A 16,302-nucleotide genomic window follows, 5' to 3' on the forward strand; every position below is an offset into this window, starting at 1 on the left:
ATGGATCAAGTTTAGGGGTTAAGCAGTGTTGGTTTGGTTGAAAAGGCTGGAAGCAGCTTTATTTGCTTGCTCCTTCATTTTTCCTCTTCACCTTATAGCTCCCACATCCCCATGTCCTCTTTCCCCTTGAGTCCTCCTTACTCTTCTTTAAACCCCTTTTATCCTTGTTTTTCTCCCTTAACCCCTCATAAACCCTTTTTCGAGCTCCCGGGCTTCATTTATGTTTAAAAAACTTTATAAACCCCCGATAACCCTTTAAACCCCCGTATTAACCTATTATTTTGTTTTAGTCCCTGGGCGCTAAAGTCATAACACGTATAACCGTGCACTTTTGCCATATCATAAAACCCCGGGCCTGCGGCTTTGCCTATCATGTCAACCCCGAACGTGTGCGTTAAATCTGGGTTGCCCGATCATTTCCCGCCGATCCAACGATTTTCGCCTTCCCCGCTCCCATAACCTGCACAACTGTTAGCCAACAGGGAAAGCTGTTTCCCCGCTGTCCCATTTGCCACATGTTGCATCTCTGTTGGATCGCGCACCCTCGTATGTAAACCGCCCTTTGTCGAAAAGCGGTGCAGGGAAACCGCCCGCCCGCAAAACCGCTGCCTCCATGCCCATTAACTCCCTCGCATTTTTTGCTCCCGTCAGCCGTCGGATCTGCCCGACAACAATCCGACGACTATCGTTCATCCATCGTCGTTTCTCCCCGATGGCCTCCAAAATTTAATCTCCGCCGTCCGATTTTGCGATCCGATGGCTGCTATTGATCCCTGCACCTGTGTGTCTCCCATCATCTCCCGCCATCAGATCTAGGCCGTCCATTTTTCCATCCAACGACCAGTGTTGTTCCTCGTCTCTTCATCCATTTTTGATGTATTTTGTTGTGTTTTGGGCCTGTTTTGTGCGCGCGAAGAAGCAAGAAATGATCCGATTTCCAGTGTATGAATTCCTTAGCTACCACAGTTAAGTAACATCACGGTCAAGGACGAGAAAGTACTACCTCAAGTAGTTGGATTCATTCAACAGTTATGGACATTTATTCATGAAACATTCCACCTGTTCAAGGAGTACAACAAAGTACCTGAGAATGTCAAATTTGTTAATTGAAACAGTCAGAATGTATCAGAGGCCCATAATCATTTGTAAATGCAGTTGGTGGTCAGTTATGACCCCTCCACGCATGAGTTATGCAGAGCAATTTTGTATTCAACCTCCATATATACCCATAAAAACAATGTAATCAGGTTGCTGAGTGTTATTCTATTGTAAGCTTCAACTTCTAGAGACTATAACTACTATGTAACCTGCAACTTCTGGTCTGCATTTCCAGCTAATACAAGCTTCTTTTACTGTTGATTGCTCACTTTCCACTTCTTCTTCTTGTTCCAGGCTGTGCCTGCTTTGCATTTATCCATGTATTGTTAATGTTTAGCATTAGAGGGGCTGTCATCCCACCTCTGTGTTAGGATTTAGCATGTATCATTGAATTTGTTTGCAGGTTTATGTTATTTTAATACCAAAGAGCTATCATCCTGTCTGTGTATTAAAAGACAGATTTATAGACCTTTTAACTGGTTGCAGCTGGCCATCACAGGGTCCTATGCATCTGCTAGTGTGATCAGTTTTCTCTATCATTAAATTTTTCTTAAACTGTGAGTAATTGGTGGTCTAAAGCCTTGTAGTCTGGGGGTGTTCACCCATGTCTGGGGTCAATCATAGTAGAAGTGGTTATCTGGCTTGAATATGCAGCATTTGTTTCATTCATCCACCAATTTCCAACATTTTTTTTGAGTTTATAATGTTCCCGAGCATCTCTGAGATACAACCTAGGAGAGTTTCTTGGGGTGATAACATTAATTGGCGTCGTTGCCGGGGAGAGGAGAATCGAACTTCAACTTCCCTGGGAGAACGACCTAGCTTTAAGCTTTGATGACCAACAAGGTTTGAACACAGTTTCTGGTTGTAATCATCTGTCTGGCGACTCCATTGGAGGAAGACCATCATCTGGCAACTCCACATTGAAGTTCTGGCTCAGTTTGTGAGACGCACTCGAAGAAATCCTCAGAAATTGCGAGCTGAACTAGTGCCTGAACTTGAGAGGACTGTTAAATCGAAGAAAGCTTCACAGAAAGGGGCATCAGGATCAGGTAAGCCTAAGAAATCTTACTCATCTCTGAAAGATAAAGTTATTGCTGAAGATTTACAGTTTGAATATTTATACCACAACACTGAGCATAAGGAAAAACCTTCAGAGATTAGTTCAGACCCTTGTTCAGTTAGTTCCCCTTTGAATCTCAATCCAAATATAGCATCCCATTCAGTCCAAAACATCCCTTTATCTCTGCCATCCATCACATCACTCACTACCATTCAATCTGCTAGTATTCTTCTGAATATTCCAATCATGGCAGGACAACAAGCACCTACGAAGATAGAAAGAATTGTAGCTGCCAAATATGGACCATTGGCCTTGCATGTGCCTTTAAATCCTATGCCTATGGGAGAATATAAAAAATATATGCCTAAATTCACTGGAACAGAGGGAGTAGCAGCAGAAGAACACCTTGAAAATTTTTACAGTTATGCTGATAATTTAGATATAAGTGAAAATGATGTGTGGATGAGAGTTTTTGTTCAGAGCCTTGATGGAGAGGCTAGGAAGTGGTTCAGAGAATTACCCCAGAGATCTATAACAAATATTGAAGCATTAGATGATGCATTTTTGAAGCAATGGGGAGATAAAAAGGACTTGCTATATTACCACACTGAGTTTGGTAACCTGAAGAGGGAAAATGGGGAATCAATATCTGATTTTAATAAAATATTCAATCGAATGTATAGTAAGATACCAGCTGAGGTAAAGCCTACTCCTACCTCTGCCAAACTCACTTATGCAAATTATTTTGACTCTGATTTCTGCTTATTATTGAGAGAAAGGAGATGTGCTACGCTGGCAGACATGCAGGATGCAGCCTTAGAAGTAGAGTCCAATATTATGGCAGCAGAAAAGCTCAAAAGTCAAGATGACAGGAGAAGGCAGAGAAATCAGGCTTCTACTTCTTCTGCATCATCTTCAGAGCCTAAATTAGATAAAATGACCAAGATGATAGAGTCATTGGCTGCTGAAATTTCTAAGCTAAAGGTTGAGTAGAATGCAGGGAAAACAAGGCAACAGAACACATTTTCTCCAAGAAATCCAAATCCTTTCAGAAGACCAAATGAATAGTTACAAATTATGCAGAGGGGTGAAGATTCAAAAGAAGATCAGAAAGTTAAAGCACCTTTCCAAAATGTAGTCATGGAGGAGGAACAATTTGAAGAAGATGAGGATGAAATTCACTGCATGGAAGACAAAGGCAGCGCTGCATTTTTGACATTGGCTGAGTATGAACAATCATTGTTGCAGGAACAAGATAGTCAAGAGTGGGATAGAGAAGCTGTCCTACAAGCTGAGCAGCAGCAGAGATATAACCTGAGATCAAATGCAAAGAATGTCAAAGAAAATTCTGCCCAAAGAGATGTTGTCCAAATAGAACCACAGAATATTAAGCAGAGAAGACCAGCAGCTGATCCAGTCATCCTCAAAGCTCCAATTCAAGAGGTGAAAAGTTATGATAAATCATTTTCCTCTTTCAGCTTTGAGTCAGAAGTTCAGAAATTGAAGATATATGTGCCTTTGGTTGAGTTGGTGAAGAGTGAAGTATTTAGAAAGCCCATCTTTGAAGCCCTTGAGGTAGGAACCACACAAACCTCCACTGACTCAGTCAATTTGCAAGATGACAAACCTGCCATTGTGCTTAGCCCCATGATTAAACCTGGTGATAATAATTCTCCATATTTTTATGTCTCATTGATCATTCATGACAAAATGCTCCACAACTGCCTGTTAGATACAGGGACCAGGCACAATCTAATGCCTAAAGCTGTCATGGAAGATTTAGGCCTTGATATCACTAGACCCTATCATGATTTATTTTCTTTTGATTCAAGGAAGGTGAAACGTCTTGGATTGATTAAGGATCTGGCCATTACCTTAACTCAACTGCCCATGAAGAGTATGATGATGGATATTGTGGTAGCAGATGTCCCTCCAAAGTTTGGCATGTTGCTGTCCAGGGGGTGGATTAAGAGACTAGGTGGGACATTACAGAATGATCTCTCTTATGCTACTGTCCCAGTGTTTGGAGGAGAAAGCAGGAGGTTGTATAGAGAAGCACAACTGGCATACATCATCAGTGATGAGAAGAATCCTACAAATCATCTTATATATGCAGTGGACACTGATTTTGGAGCATGTATTCTCCAAATAGAAGAATCTTAGAAGGCCGTAATGTAGCTCAGACAGCCAACAGTTCAGGCCGAGAAAGAGCAAGGAAGTCAAATTTGGAGGATGTTCCTTGATGGAGCATGTTCTAGGAAGACTGCAGGAGTAGGGGTGGTGCTAGTATCTCCAAAGAAAGAAAGCATCCAGCTGTCTTTTAAGCTGGTTTTTCGAGTGACAAACAATATAGCAGAATATGAAGCACTTCTATTGGGCCTTAATGCAGCAAAAGACAGAGGAATCAAGAATCTGAAAGTGTTTGGAGATGCTGATTTAATCATTCAGCAAGTAAATAAAACATTTCAAGCAAAGCACCCAAGGCTGAAAGCATACAAAAATGAGGTATGGAGAGCCAGAGATTCTTTTGATTTTTTCTGTATTTCATACATTCCTAGAGCCCAAAATCAGCTTGTTGATTCCCTTGTTGTTTTTTCTAGTCTATTCATACCTCCCATGCCTCCCAGACTAGTGTATGAAGTTCAAATGAAGTATAGACCATCCTTGCCCGATAATGTCCTGCATTGGAAAGTTTTTAATGATGATGATGAGATAAATAGGTTCCTTCAGGTCATTGATGAATTTTCAGAGATGCAAATTGACCAAGAGAATGATGCCTTGTTAGAAAATCCCCAATCCCAGCTCAGAAATAAAATTGGTAAAGACAACATTGTCCAGCTTCCTAGTAACCATATTCCTAAGGACCTAATTCCTTTAGAAAAACTGTTTGACCAGAATGATGTGCCTTACAAGGCTACCCAAAAAGAAGACCAATCTGCAGTTTGTAAGCATAATATAGGAAGTCCAGGTCAGCCTAAATATGTAAATCTATCCACTCATTTGTCTGCTGATCAAAGTGTTGAGTACTGCAATTTAATGAGGCAATTTGCTAATGTGTTTTCCTGGGAGTATAATGACCTGAAACTTATGATAAGAGCATAATTCAGAATAAAATCCCTTTGGAGAAAGACACTATTCCTTTCAAACAGAAGCTGAAACCAATAAATCTTATGCTTCTTCCACTGATTGAAAAGGGAATTAAAAAGTTGTTGGCTGCCAAGATCATTGTTCCTCTTAGATATTCTAAATGGGTAGCTAATTTGGTGGTGGTGAGGAAGAAGAGTGGAGAAATCAGACTTGTGTGTTGATTTCAGAAATTTAAATAAATTCTCCAAGAAAGATAATTATCCTTTACCAAAGATGGAGCATTTGCTGCAAAAAGTCTCAGGAGCTAAAGTGATGTCATTTTTGGATGGATTTTCAGGCTTTAATCAGATTTTCGTACACCCAGATGATCAAGAAAAGACTGCATTTACCACTCCTTGGGGCACTTTTATGTATGCTAAAATGCCTTTTGGATTGATGAACGCTGGAGCCACCTTTCAGAGAGCTATGGATATAGCATTTATGGGAGAGAAGGACAAATTTGTGCTTATCTACCTTGATGATATAACAGTTTACTCCAGCAGCCATCAAAATCATTTGCAGCATTTGAAAAAGGTGTTTCTTCCAGGAGGTTTAGAATATCAATCAATCCCAAAAAATATCAATTTGCTTTAAATGAATGCAAGTTGTTGGGACATGTTGTGTCTGCTGCAGGTGTTCAAGTTGACCCAGAAAGAGTCAAAGCAATACAGTCTTTGTCTATCCCAAGATCAAAGAAGGATATCCAATCCTTTCTGGGTAAAATAAATTTTGTAAGGAGGTTCATTCCAAATTTTGCATAATTGGTTAAGCATGTGACCTCAATGTTGAAGAAAGGATCAGAGGTAAGATGGACTGATGCAACAAGAAAATCATTTGATTCTATTAAAAAGGCTGTTATAGAGGCTCCTACTTTGATTAGTCCAGATTACAGCAAGGAGTTTCATATATTTTCATTTGCCTCTGAAGATACTATTGCAACAATTTTATTACAGCAAGATGAAGAAGGTTCAGAGCATCCAATGGCATTTTTCAGCAAGAACTTGAGGGATGTTGAACTAAGGTATGATATTATAGAAAAACAGGCATATGCTCTTATTAAATCCTTAAAGGCTTTTAGAGTTTATATCCTTCATTCGAAAATAATTGCATATATGCCCTCTGCTGCTATTAAAGATGTCTTGACAAAACCTCATGTTGATGGAAGAAGGGCAAAGTGGATTGCAAAAATGATAGAATTTAACATTGAGCTGAAGCCCACCAAGCTGGTAAGAGGTCAGGGGCTTGCCAAGTTATTGGTTGAAGAAAATTGTAGGTCTTTAGATATTGATTGCCTGAGCACAAATGTAGATAACGGTCAGAAAAATGAAGAAGAGGAAACAGCTGAAACAAAGGGAAAGCAGTCAGTGGCCGAGAGTCTAGCTTCATGTAATTGGTATGCTGCAATAATTAATTTCTTGCTGAAGCTAGAGATCCCTTTAGAATTTACTCAAAGTCAAGCTAGAACTTTAAAACTTAGAGCAGCAAAGTATTGCATTATGGAAAATCTGCTCTACTGGAGGGATCCATCTGGAATGTTTCTAAGGTGTCTGGACAAAGAACAATCAAAAGAAGTTATGCAGCAGTTTCATAACAGCATGTGTGGAGGGCACCATTATTGGAAAACCACAGCCCATAAAATCTTGAGAACTAGGTACTATTAGCCCACTTTATTTTCTGATGTATTTGTTTTTGTTAAATCTTGTGACAGGTGCCAAATATTTGAAGGAAAACAACAGTTAAAATCCCTGCCCCTAAAACCAATAATTGCAAAAGAACCTTTTCAGCAGTGGGGCTTGGATTTCATTGGAGAAATCAATCCACATTCCAGTGGCCAGCACAGATGGATACTAGTAGCCACTGATTATTTTACTAAGTGGATTGAAGCAATCCCTACCAGGAAGGTTGATCATAATGTGGTCGTGAAGTTTTTGACAGATAATATCTTCAGCAGATTTGGTTGTCCACATAAATTAATAGCAAATAATGCAGCAACTTTCAGGGCAAAAGAACTGGTGGAAATGTGTGATTCAATGGGTATCAAACTTGTTCATTCAACCTCATATTACCCTCAGGGAAATGGTCTGGCAGAACCCTCTAATAAAAGTCTGATCAGGATAATTAAAAAGCTGTTAGAGGACAATAAAAAGAATTGGGATTCAAAGCTCAAGTATGCACTGTGGGCTGACAGGGTGACCATTAAAAAATCCACAGGAAATTCTCCTTTCAAGCTGGTATATAGCGCTGAGGTTGTATTTCCAATTCAGCTAACTCTCCCTGTGGCAAAATTCCTTCAAGAAGAGCAGGATGAGGAAGAAGACATGGCAAAGAGAATCACTGATTTAACAAAATTACATCAGATTAGAGAACAACTGGTTGAAAAAGTTGCAGCACATCAAAAAAAGGTCAAGGAAGCCTTTGACAAGAAGGCAAAAACAAATGATTTTCAGGTTGGAGACTTGGTTCTGAAATGGGATGCACTAAAGGAGAGGAAAGGCAATCATGGGAAATTTGATGCTTTCTGGACATGGGCTTTCATCATTTCACAGGTTCAAGGGAACAACACCTTCATACTGAAAAGTATGGGAGGAGAGACAGTCTTTGATGGCCTAGTTAATGGGCGGTTTTTGAAAGTTTATGTTGTTTAAGGTCTTTGGCCTTAAAAGTTGTAAATATTGTGTTTTTATCAGTTTTAGTACAGATGCAGTAGACTCCATGCCCAATGGAACACTAGGAATTTTGGTTAATTTGTTTTCAGCTGGAAAGGCATTGATCTGCAGGTTCTTGAGACCTCGCAGGGAGGATCTCATCCTCAGAAGGAGCCAGTGTTAGCTCTGCTATGTTCTTCAACAGTTAATGGATCATGTTTATGGGTTGAGCAATGTTGGTTTGGTTGAAAAGGCTGGCAACAACTTTATTTGCTTTCTCTTTCATTTTTCCTCTTCACCTTATAGCTCCCACATCCCCATGTCCTCTTTCCCCTTGAGTCATCTTTACTCTTCTTTAAACCCCTTTTATCCCTGTTTTTCTCCCTTAACCCCTCATAAACCCTTTTTTGGACTCCTGGGCTTCATTTATGTTTAAAAAACTTTATAAACCCCCGATAACCCTTTAAACCCCTGTATTAACCTATTGTTTTGTTTTAGTCCCCGGGCGCTAAAGTCATAACACGTATAACCATGCGCTTTTGCCATATCATAAAACCCTAGGCCCGTGGCTTTGCCTGTCATGTCAACCCCGAACGTATGCATTAAATCTGGGCCACCCGATCATTTCCCGCCGATCCAACCATTTTCACCTTCCACGCTCCGATAACCTGCACAACTGTTAGCCAGCGGGGAAAACTGTTTCCTCGATGTCCCATCTACCACATGTCACATATCTATTGGATCGTGCACCCTCATATGTAAACCGCCCTTTTCCGAAAAGTAGCGCGGGGAAACTGCTCGCCCGCAAAATCGCTGCCTCCCTGCCCGTTAACTCCCTCGCATTTTCTACTCCCGTCAGCTGTCGGATCTGCCCGACAGTGATCCAACGGCTATCGTTCATACATCCTCGTTTCTCCCTGATGGCCTCCAAAATTTAATCTCCGCCGTCCGATTTCGCGATCCGACGACTGCTCTTGATCCCTGCGTCTGTGTGTCTCCCATCGCCTCATGCCATCAAATCTGGGCTGTCCATTTTGCCATCCAACGACCAGTGTTGTTCCTCGTCTCTTCGTCCATTTTTGATGTATTTTGCTGTGTTTTGGGCCTGTTTTATGCACGTGAAGAAGCAAGAAATGATCTAGTTTCCAGTGTATGAATTCCTCAGCTACCACAGTTAAGTAACAACACGGTCAATGACGAGAAAGTACTGCCTCGAGCAGTTGGATTCATTCAACAGTTATGGACATTTATTCATGAAACATTCCACCTGTTCAAGGAGTACAACAAAGTACCTGAGAATGTCAAATTTGTTAATTAAAACAGTCAGAATGTATCAGAGGCCCATAATCGTTTGTAAATGCGGTTGGTGGTCAGTTATGACCCCTCCATGCATGAGTTATGCAGAACAATTTTGTATTCAACCTCCATATATACCCAGAAAAACGATGTAATCAGGTTGATGGTGTTATTCTGTTGTAATCTTCAACTTCTGGAGACTGTAACTACTATGCAACCTGCAACTTCTGGTCTACATTTCCAGCTAATACAAGCTTCTTTTGTTGTTGATTTCTCACTTTCCACTTCTTCTTCTTGTTCCAGACTGTGCCTGTTTTGCATTTATCCATGTGCTGTTAATGTTTAGCATTAGAGGGGTTGTCATACCACCTCTGTGTTAGGATTTAGCATGTATCATTGAATTTGTTTGCAGGTTTATGTTATTTTAATACTAGAGAGTTGTCATCATGTATGTGTATTAGAAGATAGATTTATAGACCTTTTAACTGGTTGCAACCGGCCATCACAGTGTCCTGTGCATCTACTGGTGTGATCAGTCTTCTCCATCATCACATTTTTCTTAAACTGTGAGTAATTGGTGGTCTAAAGCCTTGTAGTCTGGGGGTGTTCACCCATGTCTGGGGTCAATCATAGTAGAAGTGGTTATCTCGCTTGAATATGCAGCATTTGTTTTATTCATCCACCAATTTCCAACATTTTTGTTGAGTTTGTAATGTTCCCGAGCATCTCTGAGATACAACCTAGGAGAGTTTCTTGGGGTGATAACAGTTATAATCAATATTATTATATTTTATTGCACCGAGAGGTGCTCTCCAACCCACTATGGATGAGATGTTGTAATGTAATGTTATGTAAACATTGTAACTCAGTGAAATTACATAAAAATAAAAATTAATTTAATTTAAAAATAAATAAATAATAAAATTAACAATTTTAATTATTAACTAAAACATTTTGACTTGTTTAAATTACATAAAAAAAATAAAAAATTAATGATTATAAGATCCATCTTAACTTTAGATTTAGGGAGCTTAGAGAGGTATCAAATCTTTCGAGGTGCAAACCTTTCCTCAAATTTTGCGCTCAAAAAAGAGGTTTGCATTTTAAGAAATTTGATCCCTCTTGAAGCTTGATAAATCCAGAGTTAAAATAAATCTAAATTAATTTAAATTATAATTTTGGATAATTGAAATCAATTTTTTTAATAAAAATATTTTTTAATTTTTTAATATGAATTTTAAATATTAATTTTGCAATATGATTTAAAATACTATTAGCTAATTATACAATTTCATTAATTCAAAACGTTTTTTAATTAAATTTCAAATAAAAAAATTTGTTATTTTAAATAGGAACAAATTAAATTCATAAAATAAAAATTATATTATTATGTCAATAACGGATATATTATTATAGCAAATTATCTCAATTTACGTATACACATTGATTAATTAGATTTGTTAAATGATCATGTATTTTGGTTAAGTTACTAGGTTGTCTTTTATTATTATTATAGCAAACTATCTCAATTTACATATACACATTGATTAATTAGATTTGTTAAATGATCATGTCAGGGTGGCAAGCCTCAAATATACAATGCATAGGAGGCACAAACTATTGGGGATATTGGGCAGAGCATTCCTCGTACCTATGCAACAGTGGACAACAAACAGGCAGAACACCAGGAATTTATAATTGAGATGGACAATAAGCTTTGTGATCAATTTATTTCTATTTTTATTGACCCTGGATCTAATTACAGCTATGTTAGTCCTCACTTGGTGGATAAGTGTGGTTTGAGCATGGAATTGCATGTAGAGTCTTGGTTAGTGCAGTTGGCTACAGGTACAAGAAGTGAATTCATCATTGGGTAAGAGCTTGCACATTTGACTTGAATGGTATGCCTATTGTAACACATCTAAATGTATTACCATTGGGATCATACAATATGTTGTTGGGCATGGATTGGTTGTATCTTCATAGAACCAAGGTAGACTACTATGATAAAGCTATTGAGTGTGTTGATGACAATGGGGAACCAAGAGTCTTGCAGGGTAAGAAGAAAGCCACATCAGTTAGGATGGTGATAGCTATGCAAGCAAAGCGTAGCCACAGGAAAGGGTGTATGTTATTTGCAGTACACATTTCTAGTGATAAGGGTAAGGAGGTTGAGGATGCAGATGTGTTGAGCAAGTACCCAGTTTTGCAGTAGTTTTAGGATGTATTCCTGAGGACATTACAGAGTTTCCACTTGACAGGGAGGTAGAATTTTCTATGGAGTTAGTGCCAGGGGCAGCTCCAACATTAAAATCACCTTACACGATGAGAACATCTGAGTTGGTCGAGTTAAAGTTGCAGTTGAAGGAAATGTTGGACAAGGGATATATTAGACCAAGTGTATCACCTTGGGGCGCACCGGTATTGTTCGTGAAAAAGAAAGATGGTACCCTCAGACTATGCATTGACTACAAACAATTGACCAAAGTGACTATCAAGAACAGATACCCGTTGTTGAGGATTGATGACTTGTTTGATCAGCTGAAGGGAGTAGCAGTGTTCTCAAAGATTGACTTGAGATCGGGATACCATCAGGTATGCATCAAAGAGGAGGACATTTACAAGACTGCGTTCTGGACCAGGTATGGGCATTATGAGTTTGTTGTTGTTCCATTTGGCTTAACTAATGCTCCAGCTACATTTATGTGCTTGATGAACAATGTATTGTGTCTGTATTTGGATAAGTTTGTTATTGTGTTCATTAATGATATATTGGTATATTCTAAAAATGAGGAAGAGAATGCCTAGCATTTAGCAGCAGTGTTGAGGTTGTTGAGAGAGCATGAGTTGTATGCTAATCCAAGAAAGGGTATTTTATTTCAGACTGAGGTACATTTCTTGGGACATGTTGTCTCCAAGGAGGGCATTGCAGTAGATCCATAAAAGATAAGAGCCATCATGGAATGGGTAGATCCTAAGAGTGTGGATGAGGAGAGATCTTTCATGGGTTTGGTTGGCTATTATAGGAGGTTCATTAGGAAATTCTCACAGATTTCTTATCATATCACATCATTGCAAAGGAAAGGTAAGAAGTTTGAATGGACAGAGGAGTGTGAGGCTAGCTTTAAGAAACTTAAGCAGTTGTTGACATATGCACTAGTGCTATAGATTATAGATCCAGAGAAACAATTTGTGGTATGCATAGATGTGTACAAGAGAGGGCTTGATGGAGTCCTTATGCAGGATGGACAAGTGGTATGCTATGAGTCCTAGAAACTAAATGAGCACGAGCAGAACTACCTGACACATGATCTTGAGTTAGCAGTCATTATACATGCATTAAAGATGTGAAGACATCATCTTCTTGGCAGGAGGTTTGTACTTATGAGTGATCACATTGGGTTGAGGTATTTGTTTGACCAGCTGAATCTGAATGGCAGGTAAGCTGGATGGTTGGCCACAATCAGCGAGTTTAATTTTGAAATCAGGTATATCAAAGGCAAAGAGAACAAGGTGGTAGATTCTGTTAGAAGACAGGTACAGGTAAATCACTTGGCAGGTATGAGCTCCTATGGGACAGATCTATAAAATAGGGTCTTGCAGGCATGTCAGCATGATGTTAGGTATATGGAGATTGTACACTAGTTGTAGCAGGGTGCTAGTACAGCTACTAGTGATAGTACAGGTACAGGTGTAGGTATAGGTATAGGTACCGATGGAAGTACAGGTACATGCATAGGTACATGTATAGGTGCAGGTGCACAAGGTATGGATTATTGTCTTACAATAAATGGATTCGTCAGGTTCCAAGACAGGATATATGTACCGAATAACAGTGAGCTCAAGATGGTAATCTTGAGAGAGTTTCATGCAAAACCATATTCAGGTCACCAAGGTTATCAGAAGAAACTGATAATAGTGAAGGGATTTTACTATTGGCCGAATTTGAAGAGGGAGGTAGTAGATTTTGTGGTGAGGTGTTTTGACTGTCAGCAAGTGAAAGTAGAGTGAAAACATCCAGGTGGACTGCTAGAGTCAATCGTGATTCCAAAATGGAAATGGGAGGTTATTTCCATGGATTTCATCACAAGGTTTCCAAAGACAGTGAGACATCATGATTCCATCATGGTTATCGTGGACAGTTTGAAAAAGGTTGCGCATTTCATTCTAGTGAAGTCTACATTCTTAGCTAGCGATGTCGAACAAGTATTCATTATAGATGTGTTCAGATTTCATGGTGTTCCAAAGAAGATTGTGTTAGACAGGGATGCGAAGTTCACTTACAAGTTCTAGAAGGAGTTATTTGCAGCTTTGGGCATAGAGTTCACCTTCTGTACAACTTATCATCCGCAGACAGAAAGGGTCAACATGATATTGGAGGACATGTTGAGGATGTATGTGATGCATCAACAATGGAAGTGGGAAGAGTATCTCCACTTGGTAGAGCTCACATACAACAACGAGTATCAGGAATAATTGAGAATGAGTACTTTTGAGGCATTGTATGGGCGGAGTTGTAATAATCCCATCAGTTGGAGTGATTCAGTTAGCAGGGTATTGATTGGACCAGATATGTTGGCAGACATGGAACAAGAAATGAAGGTGGTTAAGAAGAATCTAAAGGCAACATAGGATATGAAGAAGAGTTATGCATATAGGAACAGGTTGTTCAAGGATTTCCAGGTTGGGGAACAGGTATACTTGCACATCAAACCGAAGAAGATCTCCTTGTGGATTGGATCTTGTGCCAAGTTGGCACCACGGTTTTGTGTACCCTTCAATGATCATTGAGAGGATTGGGCCAATAGCTTATCGACTTGCACTGCCTTCAATAGCGAAAGTACATGATGCTTTCCATGTATCTTTTCTTAAGAAGTATGTGAAGGATGTTGATCATGTGATTGACAAATTTGTATTGTAGGTGGAACCAGATGGAAAATTCTAATCGGAGCCTCAATGTATATTGCAGAAAAAGGTGCTCATTTTCCAAAACTGAGCAATCAAGCAAGTTAAAGTGCATTAGAAGCACGTTGGGCTCAATGAAGCTACATGGGATATGGCGGATCAAATGCAGGCTATGTATCCTTCCTTGTTTGTCAGTTGAGCAAAGCAAATTTGATATGATGTTTGGGTATATGTTTTGATATGGTGTTTGGTATATGCTTTGATATGTTGTTTTGGTATATGCTTTGATATGGTATTTGGTATATGTTTTGGTACATGTTTTTGGTATATACTTTGGTGATATTTCTATATTTACATATGTATATGGATGTAAATACTGACGTGAGCTAAGTTATAAAGATCCACTAAATGGTATGGATGTCATGTCATTATGATTATGTTGTCATGATGCTATCATGCGGTTGTGCTATCATGATGTTACGATGTCATGTGGGTTGGAAATCAGCGGGATGATCAATGTAAATAATGTAATGAGCTATGTTATAAAGCTCCAGTATGTGGTATGCTATCATGATATTTTTCTTTTGAGCAGGTCCTTCATAGTAAATACTACATCTAGATATGTTATAAATCTCAATGAGTAGTATGTCTTCTTTTGACGGGTTTTCGAGGTATATGTGCGATTGAAAACCGAGGACGATGTCCCCCAAGGGTGATGGTTCTGTAACAACCCTAGTGAAAATTCCATGTAATAAAAGTTAAAAACAATAACCACGGTTGATGGGACACCTATTCCAATCTGAATGTTGGGCAAGACATCCTAGTGTGGGGTGTTCATTTGATTGTTTATGGCTAAAAATTGACAAAGGCAATGGCTAAGGCTTTGGAAAGGAAAAATGGAATTTTTGGCACATTTATTTATGAAAATAATGGAAATTAGGAGAAAGGGAAGGTTAAAGATCACAAGTTTCATGTGAGGAGGAAATTGAAGGAAAATATGGAAAATGAAGAAAAAAAAGGCCTCATTCATAAAAAGGCATAAGAGGATCTGTTGGTAACGTTTTGTCAGTTGAGTTTTAGAGTTCTCTCATTATTCCCTCTCTCTCACTCACTCTTGGACACTTAGATATTTCTTGTAGCAATTTTTGAATTGGAGTAAGAAGGGGAAAGAAGGTAGAGGAAGCTAAGATCAAGTAGGGAAATGCAGGATCAAGCAACTACAATAGGCTTCATTGAAGGTATCCATTTGCATGCGTATTTTCCTTGCTAGATTTGGCATGCATGATATTGCATGTTTTTCTTTTCTATCATGGCATAGGTTTTTTCCAGGTGTAACAGTGTTTTCAGCCTAGCCTTGCCATTTCTGGATAGCCATGGTGTGATGGGTTTCTCATGCTTTGGTTGAGCTAGATTGCTAGATGGATTCAAAGCTGAGTGGGGTGGATCTCCGAATGATAGAGCACATGGCCTAGTGGTCCCTGAACTGGACTATGGCTCACGGTAAAGCCACTAGCTTGGTGACCCCTGATCTAGACTGTGGGTTATAGTAAATCCAAGATTGTGTTGCCTCGGTGGGCCTAGGAATCCTTGTCGATGAATGGAAGTATACAAGGTATAGCCAACAGGTGGATTTTCTCTCCGTTGATCCTACTAGTCCCAGGATGTGAAGAACAATAAAGCTTGGAGATTATGTCTCGGTGTAAGGCCTAGTGATCCCCGGATTGGACTGTGAATTTCGGTAAAGTCTGAGAGACTAGGAGACAGGAAAAGTCCTCATGGTGTAGATGGAGAAATCCAGTGGAATCAATGCTTATTTGGCCAAGTGATCCATTGGAGATCACAGTAAAACCTGTTATGATGTTTTTATTGTGTTGACCTAGTGATCCATGATTGATTACGTTAGATCTTGGTTTCTATTGATGAGGGTGAGGTGGTTTAGTCTCGGTATGCCTTGGTTGGTTCTTTTGGTTTGTGTCCCACATTCATGCTTGGAATATGGAACGGAGTTGAATGGCTGAAGAGAGATTTGGCTAAGCCAATCTATGGTCGGGTGGAATGTGGTAGTCCTATCTCCAGTTGGTTTATTGCATTCATTAATGAGAAATTCATTCCCTTGATTTTCATGTGTAAATTTATTGATGTATATGTGGATTTAATGGTTGATACATT

The sequence above is a fragment of the Pinus tabuliformis genome, chromosome 6 (genome assembly GCF_031772625.1).
Source record: "Pinus tabuliformis cultivar Carrire ecotype Pingquan chromosome 6, CPIR1, whole genome shotgun sequence".
Lineage (NCBI taxonomy): Eukaryota > Viridiplantae > Streptophyta > Pinopsida > Pinales > Pinaceae > Pinus > Pinus tabuliformis.